General features: G+C 41.6%; 40 non-coding genes across 40 annotated transcripts; all 40 read left to right on the top strand.

The window, feature by feature from the left end:
* Positions 1-153: 153 nt before the first annotated feature.
* TRNAA-UGC lies at positions 154-225 on the top strand. Its single transcript has one exon. It is a non-coding gene; the product is annotated as a tRNA-Ala (tRNA).
* A 943-nt stretch (positions 226-1,168) lies between these two features.
* TRNAA-UGC lies at positions 1,169-1,240 on the top strand. The gene has a single exon. It is a non-coding gene; the product is annotated as a tRNA-Ala (tRNA).
* A 570-nt stretch (positions 1,241-1,810) lies between these two features.
* On the top strand, positions 1,811-1,882 carry TRNAA-CGC. The gene has a single exon. It is a non-coding gene; the product is annotated as a tRNA-Ala (tRNA).
* Positions 1,883-2,320: 438 nt separating this feature from the next.
* Positions 2,321-2,392, top strand: TRNAA-UGC. Its single transcript has one exon. It is a non-coding gene; the product is annotated as a tRNA-Ala (tRNA).
* A 320-nt stretch (positions 2,393-2,712) lies between these two features.
* On the top strand, positions 2,713-2,784 carry TRNAA-CGC. Its single transcript has one exon. It is a non-coding gene; the product is annotated as a tRNA-Ala (tRNA).
* Positions 2,785-3,769: 985 nt separating this feature from the next.
* On the top strand, positions 3,770-3,841 carry TRNAA-UGC. Its single transcript has one exon. It is a non-coding gene; the product is annotated as a tRNA-Ala (tRNA).
* Positions 3,842-4,161: 320 nt separating this feature from the next.
* TRNAA-CGC lies at positions 4,162-4,233 on the top strand. Its single transcript has one exon. It is a non-coding gene; the product is annotated as a tRNA-Ala (tRNA).
* Positions 4,234-4,671: 438 nt separating this feature from the next.
* Positions 4,672-4,743, top strand: TRNAA-UGC. The gene has a single exon. It is a non-coding gene; the product is annotated as a tRNA-Ala (tRNA).
* A 320-nt stretch (positions 4,744-5,063) lies between these two features.
* TRNAA-CGC lies at positions 5,064-5,135 on the top strand. Its single transcript has one exon. It is a non-coding gene; the product is annotated as a tRNA-Ala (tRNA).
* Positions 5,136-5,964: 829 nt separating this feature from the next.
* TRNAA-CGC lies at positions 5,965-6,036 on the top strand. Its single transcript has one exon. It is a non-coding gene; the product is annotated as a tRNA-Ala (tRNA).
* A 438-nt stretch (positions 6,037-6,474) lies between these two features.
* Positions 6,475-6,546, top strand: TRNAA-UGC. Its single transcript has one exon. It is a non-coding gene; the product is annotated as a tRNA-Ala (tRNA).
* Positions 6,547-6,866: 320 nt separating this feature from the next.
* On the top strand, positions 6,867-6,938 carry TRNAA-CGC. Its single transcript has one exon. It is a non-coding gene; the product is annotated as a tRNA-Ala (tRNA).
* Positions 6,939-7,376: 438 nt separating this feature from the next.
* On the top strand, positions 7,377-7,448 carry TRNAA-UGC. Its single transcript has one exon. It is a non-coding gene; the product is annotated as a tRNA-Ala (tRNA).
* A 320-nt stretch (positions 7,449-7,768) lies between these two features.
* TRNAA-CGC lies at positions 7,769-7,840 on the top strand. Its single transcript has one exon. It is a non-coding gene; the product is annotated as a tRNA-Ala (tRNA).
* A 570-nt stretch (positions 7,841-8,410) lies between these two features.
* Positions 8,411-8,482, top strand: TRNAA-CGC. Its single transcript has one exon. It is a non-coding gene; the product is annotated as a tRNA-Ala (tRNA).
* A 472-nt stretch (positions 8,483-8,954) lies between these two features.
* On the top strand, positions 8,955-9,026 carry TRNAA-CGC. The gene has a single exon. It is a non-coding gene; the product is annotated as a tRNA-Ala (tRNA).
* Positions 9,027-9,856: 830 nt separating this feature from the next.
* On the top strand, positions 9,857-9,928 carry TRNAA-UGC. The gene has a single exon. It is a non-coding gene; the product is annotated as a tRNA-Ala (tRNA).
* A 477-nt stretch (positions 9,929-10,405) lies between these two features.
* On the top strand, positions 10,406-10,477 carry TRNAA-CGC. The gene has a single exon. It is a non-coding gene; the product is annotated as a tRNA-Ala (tRNA).
* Positions 10,478-11,006: 529 nt separating this feature from the next.
* TRNAA-CGC lies at positions 11,007-11,078 on the top strand. The gene has a single exon. It is a non-coding gene; the product is annotated as a tRNA-Ala (tRNA).
* Positions 11,079-11,909: 831 nt separating this feature from the next.
* On the top strand, positions 11,910-11,981 carry TRNAA-CGC. The gene has a single exon. It is a non-coding gene; the product is annotated as a tRNA-Ala (tRNA).
* A 477-nt stretch (positions 11,982-12,458) lies between these two features.
* TRNAA-CGC lies at positions 12,459-12,530 on the top strand. Its single transcript has one exon. It is a non-coding gene; the product is annotated as a tRNA-Ala (tRNA).
* A 426-nt stretch (positions 12,531-12,956) lies between these two features.
* Positions 12,957-13,028, top strand: TRNAA-UGC. Its single transcript has one exon. It is a non-coding gene; the product is annotated as a tRNA-Ala (tRNA).
* Positions 13,029-13,348: 320 nt separating this feature from the next.
* On the top strand, positions 13,349-13,420 carry TRNAA-CGC. The gene has a single exon. It is a non-coding gene; the product is annotated as a tRNA-Ala (tRNA).
* A 438-nt stretch (positions 13,421-13,858) lies between these two features.
* On the top strand, positions 13,859-13,930 carry TRNAA-UGC. The gene has a single exon. It is a non-coding gene; the product is annotated as a tRNA-Ala (tRNA).
* A 320-nt stretch (positions 13,931-14,250) lies between these two features.
* On the top strand, positions 14,251-14,322 carry TRNAA-CGC. The gene has a single exon. It is a non-coding gene; the product is annotated as a tRNA-Ala (tRNA).
* Positions 14,323-14,760: 438 nt separating this feature from the next.
* On the top strand, positions 14,761-14,832 carry TRNAA-UGC. The gene has a single exon. It is a non-coding gene; the product is annotated as a tRNA-Ala (tRNA).
* Positions 14,833-15,886: 1,054 nt separating this feature from the next.
* TRNAA-UGC lies at positions 15,887-15,958 on the top strand. The gene has a single exon. It is a non-coding gene; the product is annotated as a tRNA-Ala (tRNA).
* A 320-nt stretch (positions 15,959-16,278) lies between these two features.
* Positions 16,279-16,350, top strand: TRNAA-CGC. The gene has a single exon. It is a non-coding gene; the product is annotated as a tRNA-Ala (tRNA).
* A 438-nt stretch (positions 16,351-16,788) lies between these two features.
* Positions 16,789-16,860, top strand: TRNAA-UGC. The gene has a single exon. It is a non-coding gene; the product is annotated as a tRNA-Ala (tRNA).
* A 320-nt stretch (positions 16,861-17,180) lies between these two features.
* Positions 17,181-17,252, top strand: TRNAA-UGC. The gene has a single exon. It is a non-coding gene; the product is annotated as a tRNA-Ala (tRNA).
* Positions 17,253-17,695: 443 nt separating this feature from the next.
* TRNAA-UGC lies at positions 17,696-17,767 on the top strand. Its single transcript has one exon. It is a non-coding gene; the product is annotated as a tRNA-Ala (tRNA).
* Positions 17,768-18,087: 320 nt separating this feature from the next.
* TRNAA-CGC lies at positions 18,088-18,159 on the top strand. Its single transcript has one exon. It is a non-coding gene; the product is annotated as a tRNA-Ala (tRNA).
* A 438-nt stretch (positions 18,160-18,597) lies between these two features.
* TRNAA-UGC lies at positions 18,598-18,669 on the top strand. The gene has a single exon. It is a non-coding gene; the product is annotated as a tRNA-Ala (tRNA).
* Positions 18,670-18,989: 320 nt separating this feature from the next.
* On the top strand, positions 18,990-19,061 carry TRNAA-UGC. The gene has a single exon. It is a non-coding gene; the product is annotated as a tRNA-Ala (tRNA).
* Positions 19,062-19,528: 467 nt separating this feature from the next.
* On the top strand, positions 19,529-19,600 carry TRNAA-UGC. The gene has a single exon. It is a non-coding gene; the product is annotated as a tRNA-Ala (tRNA).
* Positions 19,601-19,920: 320 nt separating this feature from the next.
* Positions 19,921-19,992, top strand: TRNAA-UGC. The gene has a single exon. It is a non-coding gene; the product is annotated as a tRNA-Ala (tRNA).
* Positions 19,993-21,033: 1,041 nt separating this feature from the next.
* TRNAA-CGC lies at positions 21,034-21,104 on the top strand. Its single transcript has one exon. It is a non-coding gene; the product is annotated as a tRNA-Ala (tRNA).
* Positions 21,105-21,542: 438 nt separating this feature from the next.
* Positions 21,543-21,614, top strand: TRNAA-UGC. The gene has a single exon. It is a non-coding gene; the product is annotated as a tRNA-Ala (tRNA).
* A 320-nt stretch (positions 21,615-21,934) lies between these two features.
* TRNAA-UGC lies at positions 21,935-22,006 on the top strand. The gene has a single exon. It is a non-coding gene; the product is annotated as a tRNA-Ala (tRNA).
* Positions 22,007-22,422: 416 nt separating this feature from the next.
* Positions 22,423-22,494, top strand: TRNAA-UGC. The gene has a single exon. It is a non-coding gene; the product is annotated as a tRNA-Ala (tRNA).
* Positions 22,495-22,666: the final 172 nt, after the last annotated feature.

The following is a 22,666-nucleotide window of genomic DNA, read 5'->3' as shown; positions in this document are numbered from 1 at the left end:
GCTCACATTTATATTTTATTTTGGGTAGAAATAGGAATCTAATCTGGATGCTTCATACATGCCTTCGAGATGAGTTGAAGCTGTCTGATAGATAATTAAGTAGTCGGTATCATCGGTCGATGCACAAAACTGTAGTAATTCCCTAGAGTGAAAGGGGATGTAGCTCAGTGGTAGAGCGCATGCTTTGCATGTATGAGGCCCCGGGTTCAATCCCCGGCATCTCCATGTTTTAACCATATCGGTTAATAAAAAGAGAGAGTTAAACACAACTCATATCTGCCAATCCTGATAATGGTAGACCCAGAGCGCAAACGATTCAATGGGTTTGCCTCATAGCCGTCATGCAGCGGAAACGAAAAATTAAGAAATGTTGCAGTCTTAATTAAAATAATTCCCTCGTTCGACGTCTGCAGTTTTTATGGAGATCTATGTTTCTTAAGGGACGGAAAGCAAACAAACCCTAGTTATATGCTGAAGCCACAGAAGTCCATCTGTCCTTCAAGGCTGTCATTCACATGTGTTGCTTTTGGTGCACAATAACAATCTAATCTGGTGCTTCGATACTTGCCTTGAGATGAGTTGAAGCTGTCTGATAGATAATTTCAAGTAGTCGGTATCATCGGTCGATGCACAAAACTGTAGTGATTCCTAGAGTGACTGGGGATGTAGCCTGTGGGTTTAGAGCGCATGCTTCGCATGTATGAAGGCCCCGGTTCAATCCCCGGCATCTCCAGTTTTAACCATATAGGCTAATCAAAAGAGAGAGTTAACACACAACTCATATCTGCCAACTGATAATGGTAGACCCAGAGCGCAAACGATTCAATGGGTTTGACTCATAGCGTCATGCAGCGGCTAACGAAAATTAGGAAATGTTGCAGTCTTAATTAAAATAATTCCCTCGTTCGACGTCTGCAGTTTTTATGGAGATCTATGTTTCTTAAGGGACGGAAAGCAAACAAACCCTAGTTATATGCTGAAGCCACAGAAGTCCATCTGTCCTCCTTTTAGTGCTCACATTTATATTTTATTTTGGGTAGAAATAGGAATTTGAAATGGAATATTATGGAGAAAAAAGTAAAACTGTTCAGTGGAAAATGTTGGCACAAAATAATCGATAGGGTTACTTCCTGACCTTAGGCATGTTTCAAAAATCAGCAATAGCCTAGGGGATGTAGCTCAGTGGTAGAGCGCATGCTTTGCATGTATGAGGCCCCGGGTTCAATCCCCGGCATCTCCATGTTTTAACCATATCGGCTAATCAAAAGAGAGAGTTAAACACAACTCATATCTGCCAATCCTGATAATGGTAGACCCAGAGCGCAAACGATTCAATGGGTTTGCCTCATAGCCGTCATGCAGCGGAAACGAAAAATTAAGAAATGTTGCAGTCTTAATTAAAATAATTCCCTTGTTCGACATCTGCAGTTTTTATGGAGATCTATGTTTCTTAAGGGACGGAAAGCACACAAACCCTAGTTATATGCTGAAGCCACAGAAGTCCATCTGTCCTCCTTTTAATGCTCATATTTATATTTTATTTTGGGTAGAAATAGGAATTTGAAAAGGAATATTTGGGTTTTCCCAAACGAAATATCACCATTCAAAATGCATGGTTTCCTATCCAGGTTATCACCGCCCTTTGCACTTCAAGGCTGTCTTCACATGTGTTGCTTTTGGTGCACCAATAACAATCTAATCTGGATGCTTCATACATGCCTTCGAGATGAGTTGAAGCTGTCTGATAGATAATTAAGTAGTCGGAATCATCGGTCGATGCACAAAACTGTAGTGATTCCCTAGAGTGCCAGGGGATGTAGCTCAGTGGTAGAGCGCATGCTTCGCATGTATGAGGCCCCGGGTTCAATCCCCGGCATCTCCATGTTTTAACCATATCGGCTAATCAAAAGAGAGAGTTAAACACAACTCATATCTGCCAATCCTGATAATGGTAGACCCAGAGCGCAAACGATTCAATGGGTTTGCCTCATAGCCGTCAGAGAGCGGAAACGAAAAATTAGGAAATGTTGCAGTCTTAATTAAAATAATTCCCTCGTTCGACATCTGCAGTTTTTATGCAGATCTATGTTTCTTAAGGGACGGAAAGCACACAAACCCTAGTTATATGCTGAAGCTACAGAAGTCCATCTGTCCTCCTTTTAGTGCTCACATTTATATTTTATTTTGGGTAGAAATAGGAATTTGAAATGGAATATTATGGAGAAAAAAGTAAAACGGTTCAGTGGAAAATGTTGGCACAAAATAATCGATAGGGTTACTTCCTGACCTTAGGCATGTTTCAAAAATCAGCAATTACCTAGGGGATGTAGCTCAGTGGTAGAGCGCATGCTTTGCATGTATGAGGCCCCGGGTTCAATCCCTGGCATTTCCAAATTTAGTAGAACAGATTACTTACACATCAGAGTCACATCACGTTTTTCTCTCAAGGGTCCTCTACAAAACAACTTCAGCCGGTTTGGGTTTTCCCAAACGAAATATCACCATTCAAAATGCATGGTTTCCTATCCAGGTTATCACCGCCCTTTGCACTTCAAGGCTGTCTTCACATGTGTTGCTTTTGGTGCACCAATAACAATCTAATCTGGATGCTTCATACATGCCTTCGAGATGAGTTGAAGCTGTCTGATAGATAATTAAGTAGTCGGTATCATCGGTCGATGCACAAAACTGTAGTGATTCCCTAGAGTGCCAGGGGATGTAGCTCAGTGGTAGAGCGCATGCTTCGCATGTATGAGGCCCCGGGTTCAATCCCCGGCATCTCCATGTTTTAACCATATTGGCTAATCAAAAGAGAGAGTTAAACACAACTCATATCTGCCAATCCTGATAATGGTAGACCCAGAGCGCAAACGATTCAATGGGTTTGCCTCATAGCCGTCATGCAGCGGAAACGAAAAATTAGGAAATGTTGCAGTCTTAATTAAAATAATTCCCTCGTTCGACATCTGCAGTTTTTATGCAGATCTATGTTTCTTAAGGGACGGAAAGCACACAAACCCTAGTTATATGCTGAAGCCACAGAAGTCCATCTGTCCTCCTTTTAGTGCTCACATTTATATTTTATTTTGGGTAGAAATAGGAATTTGAAAAGGAATATTATGGAGAAAAAAGTGAAACTGTTCAGTGGAAAATGTTGGCACAAAACATGCCTTCGAGATGAGTTGAAGCTGTCTGATAGATAATTAAGTAGTCGGTATCATCGGTCGATGCACAAAACTGTAGTGATTCCCTAGAGTGCCAGGGGATGTAGCTCAGTGGTAGAGCGCATGCTTGCATGTATGAGGCCCCGGGTTCAATCCCCGGCATCTCCATGTTTTAACCATATCGGCTAATCAAAAGAGAGAGTTAAACACAACTCATATCTGCCAATCCTGATAATGGTAGACCCAGAGCGCAAACGATTCAATGGGTTTGCCTCATAGCCGTCATGCAGCGGAAACGAAAAATTAGAAATGTTGCAGTCTTAATTAAAATAATTCCCTCGTTCGACATCTGCAGTTTTTATGCAGATCTATGTTTCTTAAGGGACGGAAAGCACACAAACCCTAGTTATATGCTGAAGCCACAGAAGTCCATCTGTCCTCCTTTTAGTGCTCACATTTATATTTTATTTTGGGTAGAAATAGGAATTTGAAATGGAATATTATGGAGAAAAAAGTAAAACTGTTCAGTGGAAAATGTTGGCACAAAATAATCGATAGGGTTACTTCCTGACCTTAGGCATGTTTCAAAAATGAGCAATTACCTAGGGGATGTAGCTCAGTGGTAGAGCGCATGCTTTGCATGTATGAGGCCCCGGGTTCAATCCCTGGCATCTCCAAATTTTGTAGAACAGATTACTTACACATCAGAGTCACATCACGTTTTTCTCTCAAGGGTCCTCTACAAAACAACTTCAGCCGGTTTGGGTTTTCCCAAACGAAATATCACCATTCAAAATGCATGGTTTCCTATCCAGGTTATCACCGCCCTTTGCACTTCAAGGCTGTCTTCACATGTGTTGCTTTTGGTGCACCAATAACAATCTAATCTGGATGCTTCATACATGCCTACGAGATGAGTTGAAGCTGTCTGATAGATAATTAAGTAGTCGGTATCATCGGTCGATGCACAAAACTGTAGTGATTCCCTAGAGTGCCAGGGGATGTAGCTCAGTGGTAGAGCGCATGCTTCGCATGTATGAGGCCCCGGGTTCAATCCCTGGCATCTCCATGTTTTAACCATATCGGCTAATCAAAAGAGAGAGTTAAACACAACTCATATCTGCCAATCCTGATAATGGTAGACCCAGAGCGCAAACGATTCAATGGGTTTGCCTCATAGTCGTCAGAGAGCGGAAACGAAAAATTAGGAAATGTTGCAGTCTTAATTAAAATAATTCCCTCGTTCGACATCTGCAGTTTTTATGCAGATCTATGTTTCTTAAGGGACGGAAAGCACACAAACCCTAGTTATATGCTGAAGCCACAGAAGTCCATCTGTCCTCCTTTTAGTGCTCACATTTATATTTTATTTTGGGTAGAAATAGGAATTTGAAATGGAATATTATGGAGAAAAAAGTGAAACTGTTCAGTGGAAAATGTTGGCACAAAATAATCGATAGGGTTACTTCCTGACCTTAGGCATGTTTCAAAAATCAGCAATTACCTAGGGGATGTAGCTCAGTGGTAGAGCGCATGCTTTGCATGTATGAGGCCCCGGGTTCAATCCCTGGCATCTCCAAATTTTGTAGAACAGATTACTTACACATCAGAGTCACATCACGTTTTTCTCTCAAGGGTCCTCTACAAAACAACTTCAGCCGGTTTGGGTTTTCCCAAACGAAATATCACCATTCAAAATGCATGGTTTCCTATCCAGGTTATCACCGCCCTTTGCACTTCAAGGCTGTCTTCACATGTGTTGCTTTTGGTGCACCAATAACAATCTAATCTGGATGCTTCATACATGCCTTCGAGATGAGTTGAAGCTGTCTGATAGATAATTAAGTAGTCGGTATCATCGGTCGATGCACAAAACTGTAGTGATTCCCTAGAGTGCCAGGGGATGTAGCTCAGTGGTAGAGCGCATGCTTCGCATGTATGAGGCCCCGGGTTCAATCCCCGGCATCTCCATGTTTTAATCATATTGGCTAATCAAAAGAGAGAGTTAAACACAACTCATATCTGCCAATCCTGATAATGGTAGACCCAGAGCGCAAACGATTCAATGGGTTTGCCTCATAGCCGTCATGCAGCGGAAACGAAAAATTAGGAAATGTTGCAGTCTTAATTAAAATAATTCCCTCGTTCGACATCTGCAGTTTTTATGCAGATCTATGTTTCTTAAGGGACGGAAAGCACACAAACCCTAGTTATATGCTGAAGCCACAGAAGTCCATCTGTCCTCCTTTTAGTGCTCACATTTATATTTTATTTTGGGTAGAAATAGGAATTTGAAATGAAATATTATGGAGAAAAAAGTGAAACTGTTCAGTGGAAAATGTTGGCACAAAATAATCGATAGGGTTACTTCCTGACCTTAGGCATGTTTCAAAAATCAGCAATTAGCTAGGGGATGTAGCTCAGTGGTAGAGCGCATGCTTTGCATGTATGAGGCCCCGGGTTCAATCCCGGCATCTCCAAATTTTGTAGAACAGATTACTTACACATCAGAGTCACATCACGTTTTTCTCTCAAGGGTCCTCTACAAAACAACTTCAGCCGGTTTGGGTTTTCCCAAACGAAATATCACCATTCAAAATGCATGGTTTCCTATCCAGGTTATCACCGCCCTTTGCACTTCAAGGCTGTCTTCACATGTGTTGCTTTTGGTGCACCAATAACAATCTAATCTGGATGCTTCATACATGCCTTCGAGATGAGTTGAAGCTGTCTGATAGATAATTAAGTAGTCGGTATCATCGGTCGATGCACAAAACTGTAGTGATTCCCTAGAGTGCCAGGGGATGTAGCTCAGTGGTAGAGCGCATGCTTCGCATGTATGAGGCCCTGGGTTCAATCCCCGGCATCTCCATGTTTTAACCATATCGGCTAATCAAAAGAGAGAGTTAAACACAACTCATATCTGCCAATCCTGATAATGGTAGACCCAGAGCGCAAACGATTCAATGGGTTTGCCTCATAGCCGTCATGCAGCGGAAACGAAAAATTAAGAAATGTTGCAGTCTTAATTAAAATAATTCCCTCGTTCGACATCTGCAGTTTTTATGGAGATCTATGTTTCTTAAGGGACGGAAAGCACACAAACCCTAGTTATATGCTGAAGCCACAGAAGTCCATCTGTCCTCCTTTTAGTGCTCACATTTATATTTTATTTTGGGTAGAAATAGGAATTTGAAATGGAATATTATGGAGAAAAAAGTAAAACTGTTCAGTGGAAAATGTTGGCACAAAATAATCGATAGGGTTACTTCCTGACCTTAGGCATGTTTCAAAAATCAGCAATTACCTAGGGGATGTAGCTCAGTGGTAGAGCGCATGCTTTGCATGTATGAGGCCCCGGGTTCAATCCCTGGCATCTCCAAATTTTGTAGAACAGATTACTTACACATCAGAGTCACATCACGTTTTTCTCTCAAGGGTCCTCTACAAAACAACTTCAGCCGGTTTGGGTTTTCCCAAACGAAATATCACCATTCAAAATGCATGGTTTCCTATCCAGGTTATCACCGCCCTTTGCACTTCAAGGCTGTCTTCACATGTGTTGCTTTTGGTGCACCAATAACAATCTAATCTGGATGCTTCATACATGCCTTCGAGATGAGTTGAAGCTGTCTGATAGATAATTAAGTAGTCGGTATCATCGGTCGATGCACAAAACTGTAGTGATTCCCTAGAGTGCCAGGGGATGTAGCTCAGTGGTAGAGCGCATGCTTCGCATGTATGAGGCCCCGGGTTCAATCCCCGGCATCTCCATGTTTTAACCATATTGGCTAATCAAAAGAGAGAGTTAAACACAACTCATATCTGCCAATCCTGATAATGGTAGACCCAGAGCGCAAACGATTCAATGGGTTTGCCTCATAGCCGTCAGAGAGCGGAAACGAAAAATTAGGAAATGTTGCAGTCTTAATTAAAATAATTCCCTCGTTCGACATCTGCAGTTTTTATGCAGATCTATGTTTCTTAAGGGACGGAAAGCACACAAACCCTAGTTATATGCTGAAGCCACAGAAGTCCATCTGTCCTCCTTTTAGTGCTCACATTTATATTTTATTTTGCGTAGAAATAGGAATTTGAAATGGAATATTATGGAGAAAAAAGTAAAACTGTTCAGTGGAAAATGTTGGCACAAAATAATCGATAGGGTTACTTCCTGACCTTAGGCATGTTTCAAAAATCAGCAATTACCTAGGGGATGTAGCTCAGTGGTAGAGCGCATGCTTTGCATGTATGAGGCCCCGGGTTCAATCCCTGGCATCTCCAAATTTTGTAGAACAGATTACTTACACATCAGAGTCACATCACGTTTTTCTCTCAAGGGTCCTCTACAAAACAACTTCAGCCGGTTTGGGTTTTCACAAACGAAATATCACCATTCAAAATGCATGGTTTACTATCCAGGTTATCACCGCCCTTTGCACTTCAAGGCTGTCTTCACATGTGTTGCTTTTGGTGCACCAATAACAATCTAATCTGGATGCTTCATACATGCCTTCGAGATGAGTTGAAGCTGTCTGATAGATAATTAAGTAGTCGGTATCATCGGTCGATGCACAAAACTGTAGTGATTCCCTAGAGTGCCAGGGGATGTAGCTCAGTGGTAGAGCGCATGCTTCGCATGTATGAGGCCCCGGGTTCAATCCCCGGCATCTCCATGTTTTAACCATATTGGCTAATCAAAAGAGAGAGTTAAACACAACTCATATCTGCCAATCCTGATAATGGTAGACCCAGAGCGCAAACGATTCAATGGGTTTGCCTCATAGCCGTCATGCAGCGGAAACGAAAAATTAGGAAATGTTGCAGTCTTAATTAAAATAATTCCCTCGTTCGACATCTGCAGTTTTTATGCAGATCTATGTTTCTTAAGGGACGGAAAGCACACAAACCCTAGTTATATGCTGAAGCCACAGAAGTCCATCTGTCCTCCTTTTAATGCTCATATTTATATTTTATTTTGGGTAGAAATAGGAATTTGAAAAGGAATATTTGGGTTTTCCCAAACGAAATATCACCATTCAAAATGCATGGTTTCCTATCCAGGTTATCACCGCCCTTTGCACTTCAAGGCTGTCTTCACATGTGTTGCTTTTGGTGCACCAATAACAATCTAATCTGGATGCTTCATACATGCCTTCGAGATGAGTTGAAGCTGTCTGATAGATAATTAAGTAGTCGGTATCATCGGTCGATGCACAAAACTGTAGTGATTCCCTAGAGTGCCAGGGGATGTAGCTCAGTGGTAGAGCGCATGCTTCGCATGTATGAGGCCCCGGGTTCAATCCCCGGCATCTCCATGTTTTAAACATATCGGCTAATCAAAAGAGAGAGTTAAACACAACTCATATCTGCCTGATAATGGTAGACCCAGAGCGCAAACGATTCAATGGGTTTGCCTCATAGCCGAAATGCAGCGGAAACGAAAAATTAAGAAATGTTGCAGTCTTAATTAAAATAATTCCCTCGTTCGACATCTGCAGTTTTTATGCAGATCTATGTTTCTTAAGGGACGGAAAGCACACAAACCCTAGTTATATGCTGAAGCCACAGAAGTCCATCTGTCCTCCTTTTAGTGCTCACATTTATATTTTATTTTGGGTAGAAATAGGAATTTGAAAAGGAATATTATGGAGAAAAAAGTGAAACTGTTCAGTGGAAAATGTTGGCACAAAACATGCCTTCGAGATGAGTTGAAGCTGTCTGATAGATAATTAAGTAGTCGGTATCATCGGTCGATGCACAAAACTGTAGTAATTCCCTAGAGTGCCAGGGGATGTAGCTCAGTGGTAGAGCGCATGCTTCGCATGTATGAGGCCCCGGGTTCAATCCCCGGCATCTCCATGTTTTAACCATATCGGCTAATCAAAAGAGAGAGTTAAACACAACTCATATCTGCCAATCCTGATAATGGTAGACCCAGAGCGCAAACGATTCAATGGGTTTGCCTCATAGCCGTCAGAGAGCGGAAACGAAAAATTAGGAAATGTTGCAGTCTTAATTAAAATAATTCCCTCGTTCGACATCTGCAGTTTTTATGGAGATCTATGTTTCTTAAGGGACGGAAAGCACACAAACCCTAGTTATATGCTGAAGCCACAGAAGTCCATCTGTCCTCCTTTTAGTGCTCACATTTATATTTTATTTTGGGTAGAAATAGGAATTTGAAATGGAATATTATGGAGAAAAAAGTGAAACTGTTCAGTGGAAAATGTTGGCACAAAATAATCGATAGGGTTACTTCCTGACCTTAGGCATGTTTCAAAAATCAGCAATTACCTAGGGGATGTAGCTCAGTGGTAGAGCGCATGCTTTGCATGTATGAGGCCCCGGCTTCAATCCCCGGCATCTCCATGTTTTATAGAACAGATTACTTACACATCAGAGTCACATCACGTTTTTCTCTCAAGGGTCCTCTACAAAACAACTTCAGCCGGTTTGGGTTTTCCCAAACGAAATATCACCATTCAAAATGCATGGTTTCCTATCCAGGTTATCACCGCCCTTTGCACTTCAAGGCTGTCTTCACATGTGTTGCTTTTGGTGCACCAATAACAATCTAATCTGGATGCTTCATACATGCCTTCGAGATGAGTTGAAGCTGTCTGATAGATAATTAAGTAGTCGGTATCATCGGTCGATGCACAAAACTGTAGTGATTCCCTAGAGCGAAAGGGGATGTAGCTCAGTGGTAGAGCGCATGCTTTGCATGTATGAGGCCCCGGGTTCAATCCCCGACATCTCCATGTTTTAACCATATCGGCTAATCAAAAGAGAGAGTTAAACACAACTCATATCTGCCAATCCTGATAATGGTAGACCCAGAGCGCAAACGATTCAATGAGTTTGCCTCATAGCCGTCATGCAGCGGAAACGAAAAATTAAGAAATGTTGCAGTCTTAATTAAAATAATTCCCTTGTTCGACATCTGCAGTTTTTATGCAGATCTATGTTTCTTAAGGGACGGAAAGCACACAAACCCTAGTTATATGCTGAAGCCACAGAAGTCCATCTGTCCTCCTTTTAGTGCTCACATTTATATTTTATTTTGGGTAGAAATAGGAATTTGAAAAGGAATATTATGGAGAAAAAAGTGAAACTGTTCAGTGGAAAATGTTGGCACAAAACATGCCTTCGAGATGAGTTGAAGCTGTCTGATAGATAATTAAGTAGTCGGTATCATCGGTCGATGCACAAAACTGTAGTGATTCCCTAGAGTGCCAGGGGATGTAGCTCAGTGGTAGAGCGCATGCTTCGCATGTATGAGGCCCCGGGTTCAATCCCCGACATCTCCATATTTTAACCATATTGGCTAATCAAAAGAGAGAGTTAAACACAACTCATATCTGCCAATCCTGATAATGGTAGACCCAGAGCGCAAACGATTCAATGGGTTTGCCTCATAGCCGTCATGCAGCGGAAACGAAAAATTAAGAAATGTTGCAGTCTTAATTAAAATAATTCCCTCGTTCGACATCTGCAGTTTTTATGCAGATCTATGTTTCTTAAGGGACGGAAAGCACACAAACCCTAGTTATATGCTGAAGCCACAGAAGTCCATCTGTCCTACAAAACAACTTCAGCCGGTTTGGGTTTTCCCAAACGAAATATCACCATTCAAAATGCATGGTTTCCTATCCAGGTTATCACCGCCCTTTGCACTTCAAGGCTGTCTTCACATGTGTTGCTTTTGGTGCACCAATAACAATCTAATCTGGATGCTTCATACATGCCTTCGAGATGAGTTGAAGCTGTCTGATAGATAATTAAGTAGTCGGTATCATCGGTCGATGCACAAAACTGTAGTGATTCCCTAGAGTGCCAGGGGATGTAGCTCAGTGGTAGAGCGCATGCTTCGCATGTATGAGGCCCCGGGTTCAATCCCCGGCATCTCCATGTTTTAACCATATCGGCTAATCAAAAGAGAGAGTTAAACACAACTCATATCTGCCAATCCTGATAATGGTAGACCCAGAGCGCAAACGATTCAATGGGTTTGCCTCATAGCCGTCATGCAGCGGAAACGAAAAATTAAGAAATGTTGCAGTCTTAATTAAAATAATTCCCTCGTTCGACATCTGCAGTTTTTATGGAGATCTATGTTTCTTAAGGGACGGAAAGCACACAAACCCTAGTTATATGCTGAAGCCACAGAAGTCCATCTGTCCTCCTTTTAGTGCTCACATTTATATTTTATTTTGGGTAGAAATAGGAATTTGAAATGGAATATTATGGAGAAAAAAGTAAAACTGTTCAGTGGAAAATGTTGGCACAAAATAATCGATAGGGTTACTTCCTGACCTTAGGCATGTTTCAAAAATCAGCAATTACCTAGGGGATGTAGCTCAGTGGTAGAGCGCATGCTTTGCATGTATGAGGCCCCGGGTTCAATTACCCAGCATCTCCAAATTTTGTAGAACAGATTACTTACACATCAGAGTCACATCACGTTTTTCTATCAAGGGTCCTATACAAAACAACTTCAGCCGGTTTGGGTTTTCACAAACAAAATATCACCATTCAAAATGCATGGTTTCCTATCCAGGTTATCACCGCCCTTTGCACTTCAAGGCTGTCTTCACATGTGTTGCTTTTGGTGCACCAATAACAATCTAATCTGGATGCTTCATACATGCCTTCGAGATGAGTTGAAGCTGTCTGATAGATAATTAAGTAGTCGGTATCATCGGTCGATGCACAAAACTGTAGTGATTCCCTAGAGTGAAAGGGGATGTAGCTCAGTGGTAGAGCGCATGCTTCGCATGTATGAGGCCCCGGGTTCAATCCCCGGCATCTCCATGTTTTAACCATATCGGCTAATCAAAAGAGAGAGTTAAACACAACTCATATCTGCCAATCCTGATAATGGTAGACCCAGAGCGCAAACGATTCAATGGGTTTGCCTCATAGCCGAAATGCAGCGGAAACGAAAAATTAAGAAATGTTGCAGTCTTAATTAAAATAATTCCCTCGTTCGACATCTGCAGTTTTTATGCAGATCTATGTTTCTTAAGGGACGGAAAGCACACAAACCCTAGTTATATGCTGAAGCCACAGAAGTCCATCTGTCCTCCTTTTAGTGCTCACATTTATATTTTATTTTGGGTAGAAATAGGAATTTGAAAAGGAATATTATGGAGAAAAAAGTGAAACTGTTCAGTGGAAAATGTTGGCACAAAACATGCCTTCGAGATGAGTTGAAGCTGTCTGATAGATAATTAAGTAGTCGGTATCATCGGTCGATGCACAAAACTGTAGTAATTCCCTAGAGTGCCAGGGGATGTAGCTCAGTGGTAGAGCGCATGCTTCGCATGTATGAGGCCCCGGGTTCAATCCCCGGCATCTCCATGTTTTAACCATATCGGCTAATCAAAAGAGAGAGTTAAACACAACTCATATCTGCCAATCCTGATAATGGTAGACCCAGAGCGCAAACGATTCAATGGGTTTGCCTCATAGCCGTCAGAGAGCGGAAACGAAAAATTAGGAAATGTTGCAGTCTTAATTAAAATAATTCCCTCGTTCGACATCTGCAGTTTTTATGCAGATCTATGTTTCTTAAGGGACGGAAAGCACACAAACCCTAGTTATATGCTGAAGCCACAGAAGTCCATCTGTCCTCCTTTTAGTGCTCACATTTATATTTTATTTTGGGTAGAAATAGGAATTTGAAATGGAATATTATGGAGAAAAAAGTGAAACTGTTCAGTGGAAAATGTTGGCACAAAATAATCGATAGGGTTACTTCCTGTTTCAAAAATCAGCAATTACCTAGGGGATGTAGCTCAGTGGTAGAGCGCATGCTTTGCATGTATGAGGCCCCGGGTTCAATCCCCGGCATCTCCAAATTTTGTAGAACAGATTACTTACACATCAGAGTCACATCACGTTTTTCTCTCAAGGGTCCTCTACAAAACAACTTCAGCCGCTTTGGGTTTTCACAAACGAAAAATCACCATTCAAAATGCATGGTTTACTATCCAGGTTATCACCGCCCTTTGCACTTCAAGGCTGTCTTCACATGTGTTGCTTTTGGTGCACCAATAACAATCTAATCTGGATGCTTCATACATGCCTTCGAGATGAGTTGAAGCTGTCTGATAGATAATTAAGTAGTCGGTATCATCGGTCGATGCACAAAACTGTAGTGATTCCCTAGAGTGCCAGGGGATGTAGCTCAGTGGTAGAGCGCATGCTTCGCATGTATGAGGCCCCGGGTTCAATCCCCGGCATCTCCATGTTTTAACCATATCGGCTAATCAAAAGAGAGAGTTAAACACAACTCATATCTGCCAATCCTGATAATGGTAGACCCAGAGCGCAAACGATTCAATGGGTTTGCCTCATAGCCGTCATGCAGCGGAAACGAAAAATTAAGAAATGTTGCAGTCTTAATTAAAATAATTCCCTCGTTCGACATCTGCAGTTTTTATTGAGATCTATGTTTCTTAAGGGACGGAAAGCACACAAACCCTAGTTATATGCTGAAGCCACAGAAGTCCATCTGTCCTCCTTTTAGTGCTCACATTTATATTTTATTTTGGGTAGAAATAGGAATTTGAAATGGAATATTATGGAGAAAAAAGTAAAACTGTTCAGTGGAAAATGTTGGCACAAAATAATCGATAGGGTTACTTCCTGACCTTAGGCATGTTTCAAAAATCAGCAATTACCTAGGGGATGTAGCTCAGTGGTAGAGCGCATGCTTTGCATGTATGAGGCCCCGGGTTCAATCCCCGGCATCTCCAAATTTTGTAGAACAGATTACTTACACATCAGAGTCACATCACGTTTTTCTCTCAAGGGACTTTTACAAAACAACTTCAGCCAGTTTGGGTTTTCACAAACAAAATATCACCATTCAAAATGCATGGTTTCCTATCCAGGTTATCACCGCCCTTTGCACTTCAAGGCTGTCTTCACATGTGTTGCTTTTGGTGCACCAATAACAATCTAATCTGGATGCTTCATACATGCCTTCGAGATGAGTTGAAGCTGTCTGATAGATAATTAAGTAGTCGGTATCATCGGTCGATGCACAAAACTGTAGTGATTCCCTAGAGTGAAAGGGGATGTAGCTCAGTGGTAGAGCGCATGCTTCGCATGTATGAGGCCCCGGGTTCAATCCCCGGCATCTCCATGTTTTAAGCTTATCGGCTAATCAAAAGAGAGAGTTAAACACAACTCATATCTGCCAATCCTGATAATGGTAGACCCAGAGCGCAAACGATTCAATGGGTTTGCCTCATAGCCGAAATGCAGCGGAAACGAAAAATTAAGAAATGTTGCAGTCTTAATTAAAATAATTCCCTCGTTCGACATCTGCAGTTTTTATGCAGATCTATGTTTCTTAAGGGACGGAAAGCACACAAACCCTAGTTATATGCTGAAGCCACAGAAGTCCATCTGTCCTCCTTTTAGTGCTCACATTTATATTTTATTTTGGGTAGAAATAGGAATTTGAAATGGAATATTATGGAGAAAAAAGTGAAACTGTTCAGTGGAAAATGTTGGCACAAAATAATCGATAGGGTTACTTCCTGACCTTAGGCATGTTTCAAAAATCAGCAATTACCTAGGGGATGTAGCTCAGTGGTAGAGCGCATGCTTTGCATGTATGAGGCCCCAGGTTCAATCCCCGGCATCTCCAAATTTTGTAGAACAGATTACTTACACATCAGAGTCACATCACGTTTTTCTCTCAAGGGTCCTCTACAAAACAACTTCAGCCGGTTTGGGTTTTCCCAAACGAAATATCACCATTCAAAATGCATGGTTTCCTATCCAGGTTATCACCGCCCTTTGCACTTCAAGGCTGTCTTCACATGTGTTGCTTTTGGTGCACCAATACCAATCTAATCTGGATGCTTCATACATGCCTTCGAGATGAGTTGAAGCTGTCTGATAGATAATTAAGTAGTCGGTATCATCGGTCGATGCACAAAACTGTAGTGATTCCCTAGAGTGCCAGGGGATGTAGCTCAGTGGTAGAGTGCATGCTTTGCATGTATGAGGCCCCGGATTCAATCCCCGGCATCTCCATGTTTTAACCATATTGCCTAATCAAAAGACAGAGTTAAACACAACTCATATCTGCCAATCCTGATAATGGTAGACCCAGAGCGCAAACGATTCAATGGGTTTGCCTCATAGCCGAAATACAGCGGAAACGAAAAATTAAGAAATGTTGCAGTCTTAATTAAAATAATTCCCTCGTTCGACATCTGCAGTTTTTATGCAGATCTATGTTTCTTAAGGGACGGAAAGCACACAAACCCTAGTTATATGCTGAAGCCACAGAAGTCCATCTGTCCTCCTTTTAGTGCTCACATTTATATTTTATTTTGGGTAGAAATAGGAATTTGAAATGGAATATTATGGAGAAAAAAGTGAAACTGTTCAGTGGAAAATGTTGGCACAAAATTAAGAAATGTTGCAGTCTTAATTAAAATAATTCCCTTGTTCGACATCTGCAGTTTTTATGGAGATCTATGTTTCTTAATGGACGGAAAGCACACAAACCCTAGTTATATGCTAAAGCCACAGAAGTCCATCTGTCCTCCTTTTAGTGCTGATATTTTTATTTTATTTTGGGTAGAAATAGGAATTTGAAAAGGAATATTATGGAGGAAAATGTTGGCACAAAATAATCGATAGGGTTACTTCCTGACCTTAGGCATGTTTCAAAAATCAGCAATTACCTAGGGGATGTAGCTCAGTGGTAGAGCGCATGCTTTGCATGTATGAGGCCCCGGGTTCAATCCCCGGCATCTCCAAATTTTGTAGAACAGATTACTTACACATCAGAGTCACATCACGTTTTTCTCTCAAGGGTCCTCTACAAAACAACTTCAGCCGGTTTGGGTTTTCCCAAACGAAATATCACCATTCAAAATGCATGGTTTCCTATCCAGGTTATCACCGCCCTTTGCACTTCAAGGCTGTCTTCACATGTGTTGCTTTTGGTGCACCAATAACAATCTAATCTGGATGCTTCATACATGCCTTCGAGATGAGTTGAAGCTGTCTGATAGATAATTAAGTAGTCGGTATCATCGGTCGATGCACAAAACTGTAGTGATTCCCTAGAGTGCCAGGGGATGTAGCTCAGTGGTAGAGCGCATGCTTCGCATGTATGAGGCCCCGGGTTCAATCCCCGGCATCTCCATGTTTTAACCATATCGGCTAATCAAAAGAGAGAGTTAAACACAACTCATATCTGCCAATCCTGATAATGGTAGACCCAGAGCGCAAACGATTCAATGGGTTTGCCTCATAGCCGAAATGCAGCGGAAACGAAAAATTAAGAAATGTTGCAGTCTTAATTAAAATAATTCCCTCGTTCGACATCTGCAGTTTTTATGCAGATCTATGTTTCTTAAGGGACGGAAAGCACACAAACCCTAGTTATATGCTGAAGCCACAGAAGTCCATCTGTCCTCCTTTTAGTGCTCACATTTATATTTTATTTTGGGTAGAAATAGGAATTTGAAATGGAATATTATGGAGAAAAAAGTGAAACTGTTCAGTGGAAAATGTTGGCACAAAATAATCGATAGGGTTACTTCCTGACCTTAGGCATGTTTCAAAAATCAGCAATTACCTAGGGGATGTAGCTCAGTGGTAGAGCGCATGCTTTGCATGTATGAGGCCCCGGGTTCAATCCCCGGCATCTCCAAATTTTGTAGAACAGATTACTTACACATCAGAGTCACATCACGTTTTTCTCTCAAGGGTCCTCTACAAAACAACTTCAGCCGGTTTGGGTTTTCCCAAACGAAATATCACCATTCAAAATGCATGGTTTCCTATCCAGGTTATCACCGCCCTTTGCACTTCAAGGCTGTCTTCACATTTGTTGCTTTTGGTGCACCAATAACAATCTAATCTGGATGCTTCATACATGCCTTCGAGATGAGTTGAAGCTGTCTGATAGATAATTAAGTAGTCGGTATCATCGGTCGATGCACAAAACTGTAGTGATTCCCTAGAGTGCCAGGGGATGTAGCTCAGTGGTAGAGCGCATGCTTTGCATGTATGAGGCCCCGGGTTCAATCCCCGGCATCTCCATGTTTTAACCATATTGCCTAATCAAAAGACAGAGTTAAACACAACTCATATCTGCCAATCCTGATAATGGTAGACCCAGAGCGCAAACGATTCAATGGGTTTGCCTCATAGCCGAAATACAGCGGAAACGAAAAATTAAGAAATGTTGCAGTCTTAATTAAAATAATTCCCTCGTTCGACATCTGCAGTTTTTATGCAGATCTATGTTTCTTAAGGGACGGAAAGCACACAAACCCTAGTTATATGCTGAAGCCACAGAAGTCCATCTGTCCTCCTTTTAGTGCTCACATTTATATTTTATTTTGGGTAGAAATAGGAATTTGAAATGGAATATTATGGAGAAAAAAGTGAAACTGTTCAGTGGAAAATGTTGGCACAAAATAATCGATAGGGTTACTTCCTGACCTTAGGCATGTTTCAAAAATCAGCACAGCAATTACCTAGGGGATGTAGCTCAGTGGTAGAGCGCATGCTTTGCATGTATGAGGCCCCGGGTTCAATCCCCGGCATCTCCAAATTTTGTAGAACAGATTACTTACACATCAGAGTCACATCACGTTTTTCTCTCAAGGGTCCTCTACAAAACAACTTCAGCCGGTTTGGGTTTTCCCAAACGAAATATCACCATTCAAAATGCATGGTTTCCTATCCAGGTTATCACCGCCCTTTGCACTTCAAGGCTGTCTTCACATGTGTTGCTTTTGGTGCACCAATAACAATCTAATCTGGATGCTTCATACATGCCTTCGAGATGAGTTGAAGCTGTCTGATAGATAATTAAGTAGTCGGTATCATCGGTCGATGCACAAAACTGTAGTGATTCCCTAGAGTGCCAGGGGATGTAGCTCAGTGGTAGAGCGCATGCTTCGCATGTATGAGGCCCCGGGTTCAATCCCCGGCATCTCCATGTTTTAACCATATCGGCTAATCAAAAGAGAGAGTTAAACACAACTCATATCTGCCAATCCTGATAATGGTAGACCCAGAGCGCAAACGATTCAATGGGTTTGCCTCATAGCCGTCAGAGAGCGGAAACGAAAAATTAGGAAATGTTGCAGTCTTAATTAAAATAATTCCCTCGTTCGACATCTGCAGTTTTTATGCAGATCTATGTTTCTTAAGGGACGGAAAGCACACAAACCCTAGTTATATGCTGAAGCCACAGAAGTCCATCTGTCCTCCTTTTAGTGCTCACATTTATATTTTATTTTGGGTAGAAATAGGAATTTGAAATGGAATATTATGGAGAAAAAAGTGAAACTGTTCAGTGGAAAATGTTGGCACAAAATAATCGATAGGGTTACTTCCTGACCTTAGGCATGTTTCAAAAATCAGCAATTACCTAGGGGATGTAGCTCAGTGGTAGAGCGCATGCTTTGCATGTATGAGGCCCCGGGTTCAATCCCCGGCATCTCCAAATTTTGTAGAACAGATTACTTACACATCAGAGTCACATCACGTTTTTCTCTCAAGGGTCCTCTACAAAACAACTTCAGCCGGTTTGGGTTTTCCCAAACGAAATATCACCATTCAAAATGCATGGTTTCCTATCCAGGTTATCACCGCCCTTTGCACTTCAAGGCTGTCTTCACATGTGTTGCTTTTGGTGCACCAATAACAATCTAATCTGGATGCTTCATACATGCCTTCGAGATGAGTTGAAGCTGTCTGATAGATAATTAAGTAGTCGGTATCATCGGTCGATGCACAAAACTGTAGTGATTCCCTAGAGTGCCAGGGGATGTAGCTCAGTGGTAGAGCGCATGCTTTGCATGTATGAGGCCCCGGGTTCAATCCCCGGCATCTCCATGTTTTAACCATATCGGCTAATCAAAAGAGAGAGTTAAACACAACTCATATCTGCCAATCCTGATAATGGTAGACCCAGAGCGCAAATGATTCAATGGGTAGACCCAGAGCGCAAATGATTCAATGGGTTTGCCTCATAGCCGTCAGAGAGCGGAAACGAAAAATTAGGAAATGTTGCAGTCTTAATTAAAATAATTCCCTTGTTCGACATCTGCAGTTTTTATGCAGATCTATGTTTCTTAAGGGACGGAAAGCACACAAACCCTAGTTATATGCTGAAGCCACAGAAGTCCATCTGTCCTCCTTTTAGTGCTCACATTTATATTTTATTTTGGGTAGAAATAGGAATTTGAAATGGAATATTATGGAGAAAAAAGTGAAACTGTTCAGTGGAAAATGTTGGCACAAAATAATCGATAGGGTTACTTCCTGACCTTAGGCATGTTTCAAAAATCAGCAATTACCTAGGGGATGTAGCTCAGTGGTAGAGCGCATGCTTTGCATGTATGAGGCCCCGGGTTCAATCCCCGGCATCTCCAAATTTTGTAGAACAGATTACTTACACATCAGAGTCACATCACGTTTTTCTCTCAAGGGTCCTCTACAAAACAACTTCAGCCGGTTTGGGTTTTCCCAAACGAAATATCACCATTCAAAATGCATGGTTTCCTATCCAGGTTATCACCGCCCTTTGCACTTCAAGGCTGTCTTCACATGTGTTGCTTTTGGTGCACCAATAACAATCTAATCTGGATGCTTCATACATGCCTTCGAGATGAGTTGAAGCTGTCTGATAGATAATTAAGTAGTCGGTATCATCGGTCGATGCACAAAACTGTAGTGATTCCCTAGAGTGCCAGGGGATGTAGCTCAGTGGTAGAGCGCATGCTTTGCATGTATGAGGCCCCGGGTTCAATCCCTGGCATCTCCATGTTTTAACCATATTGGCTAATCAAAAGAGAGAGTTAAACACAACTCATATCTGCCAATCCTGATAATGGTAGACCCAGAGCGCAAACGATTCAATGGGTTTGCCTCATAGCCGAAATACAGCGGAAACGAAAAATTAAGAAATGTTGCAGTCCTAATTAAAATAATTCCCTTGTTCGACATCTGCAGTTTTTATGGAGATCTATGTTTCTTAAGGGACGGAAAGCACACAAACCCTAGTTATATGCTGAAGCCACAGAAGTCCATCTGTCCTCCTTTTAGTGCTCACATTTATATTTTATTTTGGGTAGAAATAGGAATTTGAAATGGAATATTATGGAGAAAAAAGTGAAACTGTTCAGTGGAAAATGTTGGCACAAAATTAAGAAATGTTGCAGTCTTAATTAAAATAATTCCCTTGTTCGACATCTGCAGTTTTTATGGAGATCTATGTTTCTTAAGGGACGGAAAGCACACAAACCCTAGTTATATGCTGAAGCCACAGAAGTCCATCTGTCCTCCTTTTAGTGCTCATATTTTTATTTTATTTTGGGTAGAAATAGGAATTTGAAAAGGAATATTATGGAGGAAAATGTTGGCACAAAATAATCGATAGGGTTACTTCCTGACCTTAGGCATGTTTCAAAAATCAGCAATTACCTAGGGGATGTAGCTCAGTGGTAGAGCGCATGCTTTGCATGTATGAGGCCCCGGGTTCTCCAAATTTTGTAGAACAGATTACTTACACATCAGAGTCACATCACGTTTTTCTCTCAAGGGTCCTCTACAAAACAACTTCAGCCGGTTTGGGTTTTCACAAACGAAATATCACCATTCAAAATGCATGGTTTCCTATCCAGGTTATCACCGCCCTTTGCACTTCAAGGCTGTCTTCACATGTGTTGCTTTTGATGCACCAATAACAATCTAATCTGGATGCTTCATACATGCCTTCGAGATGAGTTGAAGCTGTCTGATAGATAATTAAGTAGTCGGTATCATCGGTCGATGCACAAAACTGTAGTGATTCCCTAGAGTGCCAGGGGATGTAGCTCAGTGGTAGAGCGCATGCTTCGCATGTATGAGGCCCCGGTTCAATCCCCGGCATCTCCATGTTTTAACCATATCGGCTAATCAAAAGAGAGAGTTAAACACAACTCATATCTGCCAATCCTGATAATGGTAGACCCAGAGCGCAAACGATTCAATGGGTTTGCCTCATAGCCGAAATGCAGCGGAAACGAAAAATTAAGAAATGTTGCAGTCTTAATTAAAATAATTCCCTTGTTCGACATCTGCAGTTTTTATGCAGATCTATGTTTCTTAAGGGACGTAAAGCACACAAACCCTAGTTATATGCTGAAGCCACAGAAGTCCATCTGTCCTCCTTTTAGTGCTCACATTTATATTTTATTTTGGGTAGAAATAGGAATTTGAAATGGAATATTATGGAGAAAAAAGTGAAACTGTTCAGTGGAAAATGTTGGCACAAAATAATCGATAGGGTTACTTCCTGACCTTAGGCATGTTTCAAAAATCAGCAATTACCTAGGGGATGTAGCTCAGTGGTAGAGCGCATGCTTTGCATGTATGAGGCCCCGGGTTCAATCCCCGGCATCTCCAAATTTTGTAGAACAGATTACTTACACATCAGAGTCACATCACGTTTTTCTCTCAAGGGTCCTCTACAAAACAACTTCAGCCGGTTTGGGTTTTCCCAAACGAAATATCACCATTCAAAATGCATGGTTTCCTATCCAGGTTATCACCGCCCTTTGCACTTCAAGGCTGTCTTCACATGTGTTGCTTTTGGTGCACCAATAACAATCTAATCTGGATGCTTCATACATGCCTTCGAGATGAGTTGAAGCTGTCTGATAGATAATTAAGTAGTCGGTATCATCGGTCGATGCACAAAACTGTAGTGATTCCCTAGAGTGCCAGGGGATGTAGCTCAGTGGTAGAGCGCATGCTTTGCATGTATGAGGCCCCGGGTTCAATCCCCGGCATCTCCATGTTTTAACCATATTGGCTAATCAAAAGAGAGAGTTAAACACAACTCATATCTGCCAATCCTGATAATGGTAGACCCAGAGCGCAAACGATTCAATGGGTTTGCCTCATAGCCGAAATACAGCGGAAACGAAAAATTAAGAAATGTTGCAGTCTTAATTAAAATAATTCCCTTGTTCGACATCTGCAGTTTTTATGGAGATCTATGTTTCTTAAGGGACGGAAAGCACACAAACCCTAGTTATATGCTGAAGCCACAGAAGTCCATCTGTCCTCCTTTTAGTGCTCATATTTTTATTTTATTTTGGGTAGAAATAGGAATTTGAAAAGGAATATTATGGAGGAAAATGTTGGCACAAAATAATCGATAGGGTTACTTCCTGACCTTAGGCATGTTTCAAAAATCAGCAATTACCTAGGGGATGTAGCTCAGTGGTAGAGCGCATGCTTTGCATGTATGAGGCCCCGGGTTCAATCCCCGGCATCTCCAAATTTTGTAGAACAGATTACTTACACATCAGAGTCACATCACGTTTTTCTCTCAAGGGTCCTCTACAAAACAACTTCAGCCGGTTTGGGTTTTCCCAAACGAAATATCACCATTCAAAATGCATGGTTTCCTATCCAGGTTATCACCGCCCTTTGCACTTCAAGGCTGTCTT

This window comes from Bufo bufo, chromosome 6 (genome assembly GCF_905171765.1).
Source record: "Bufo bufo chromosome 6, aBufBuf1.1, whole genome shotgun sequence".
NCBI classification, from domain to species: domain Eukaryota; kingdom Metazoa; phylum Chordata; class Amphibia; order Anura; family Bufonidae; genus Bufo; species Bufo bufo.
The sequence above is the reverse complement of the archived record's forward strand: the minus strand, read 5'-3'. Positions and strand labels throughout refer to the sequence as shown.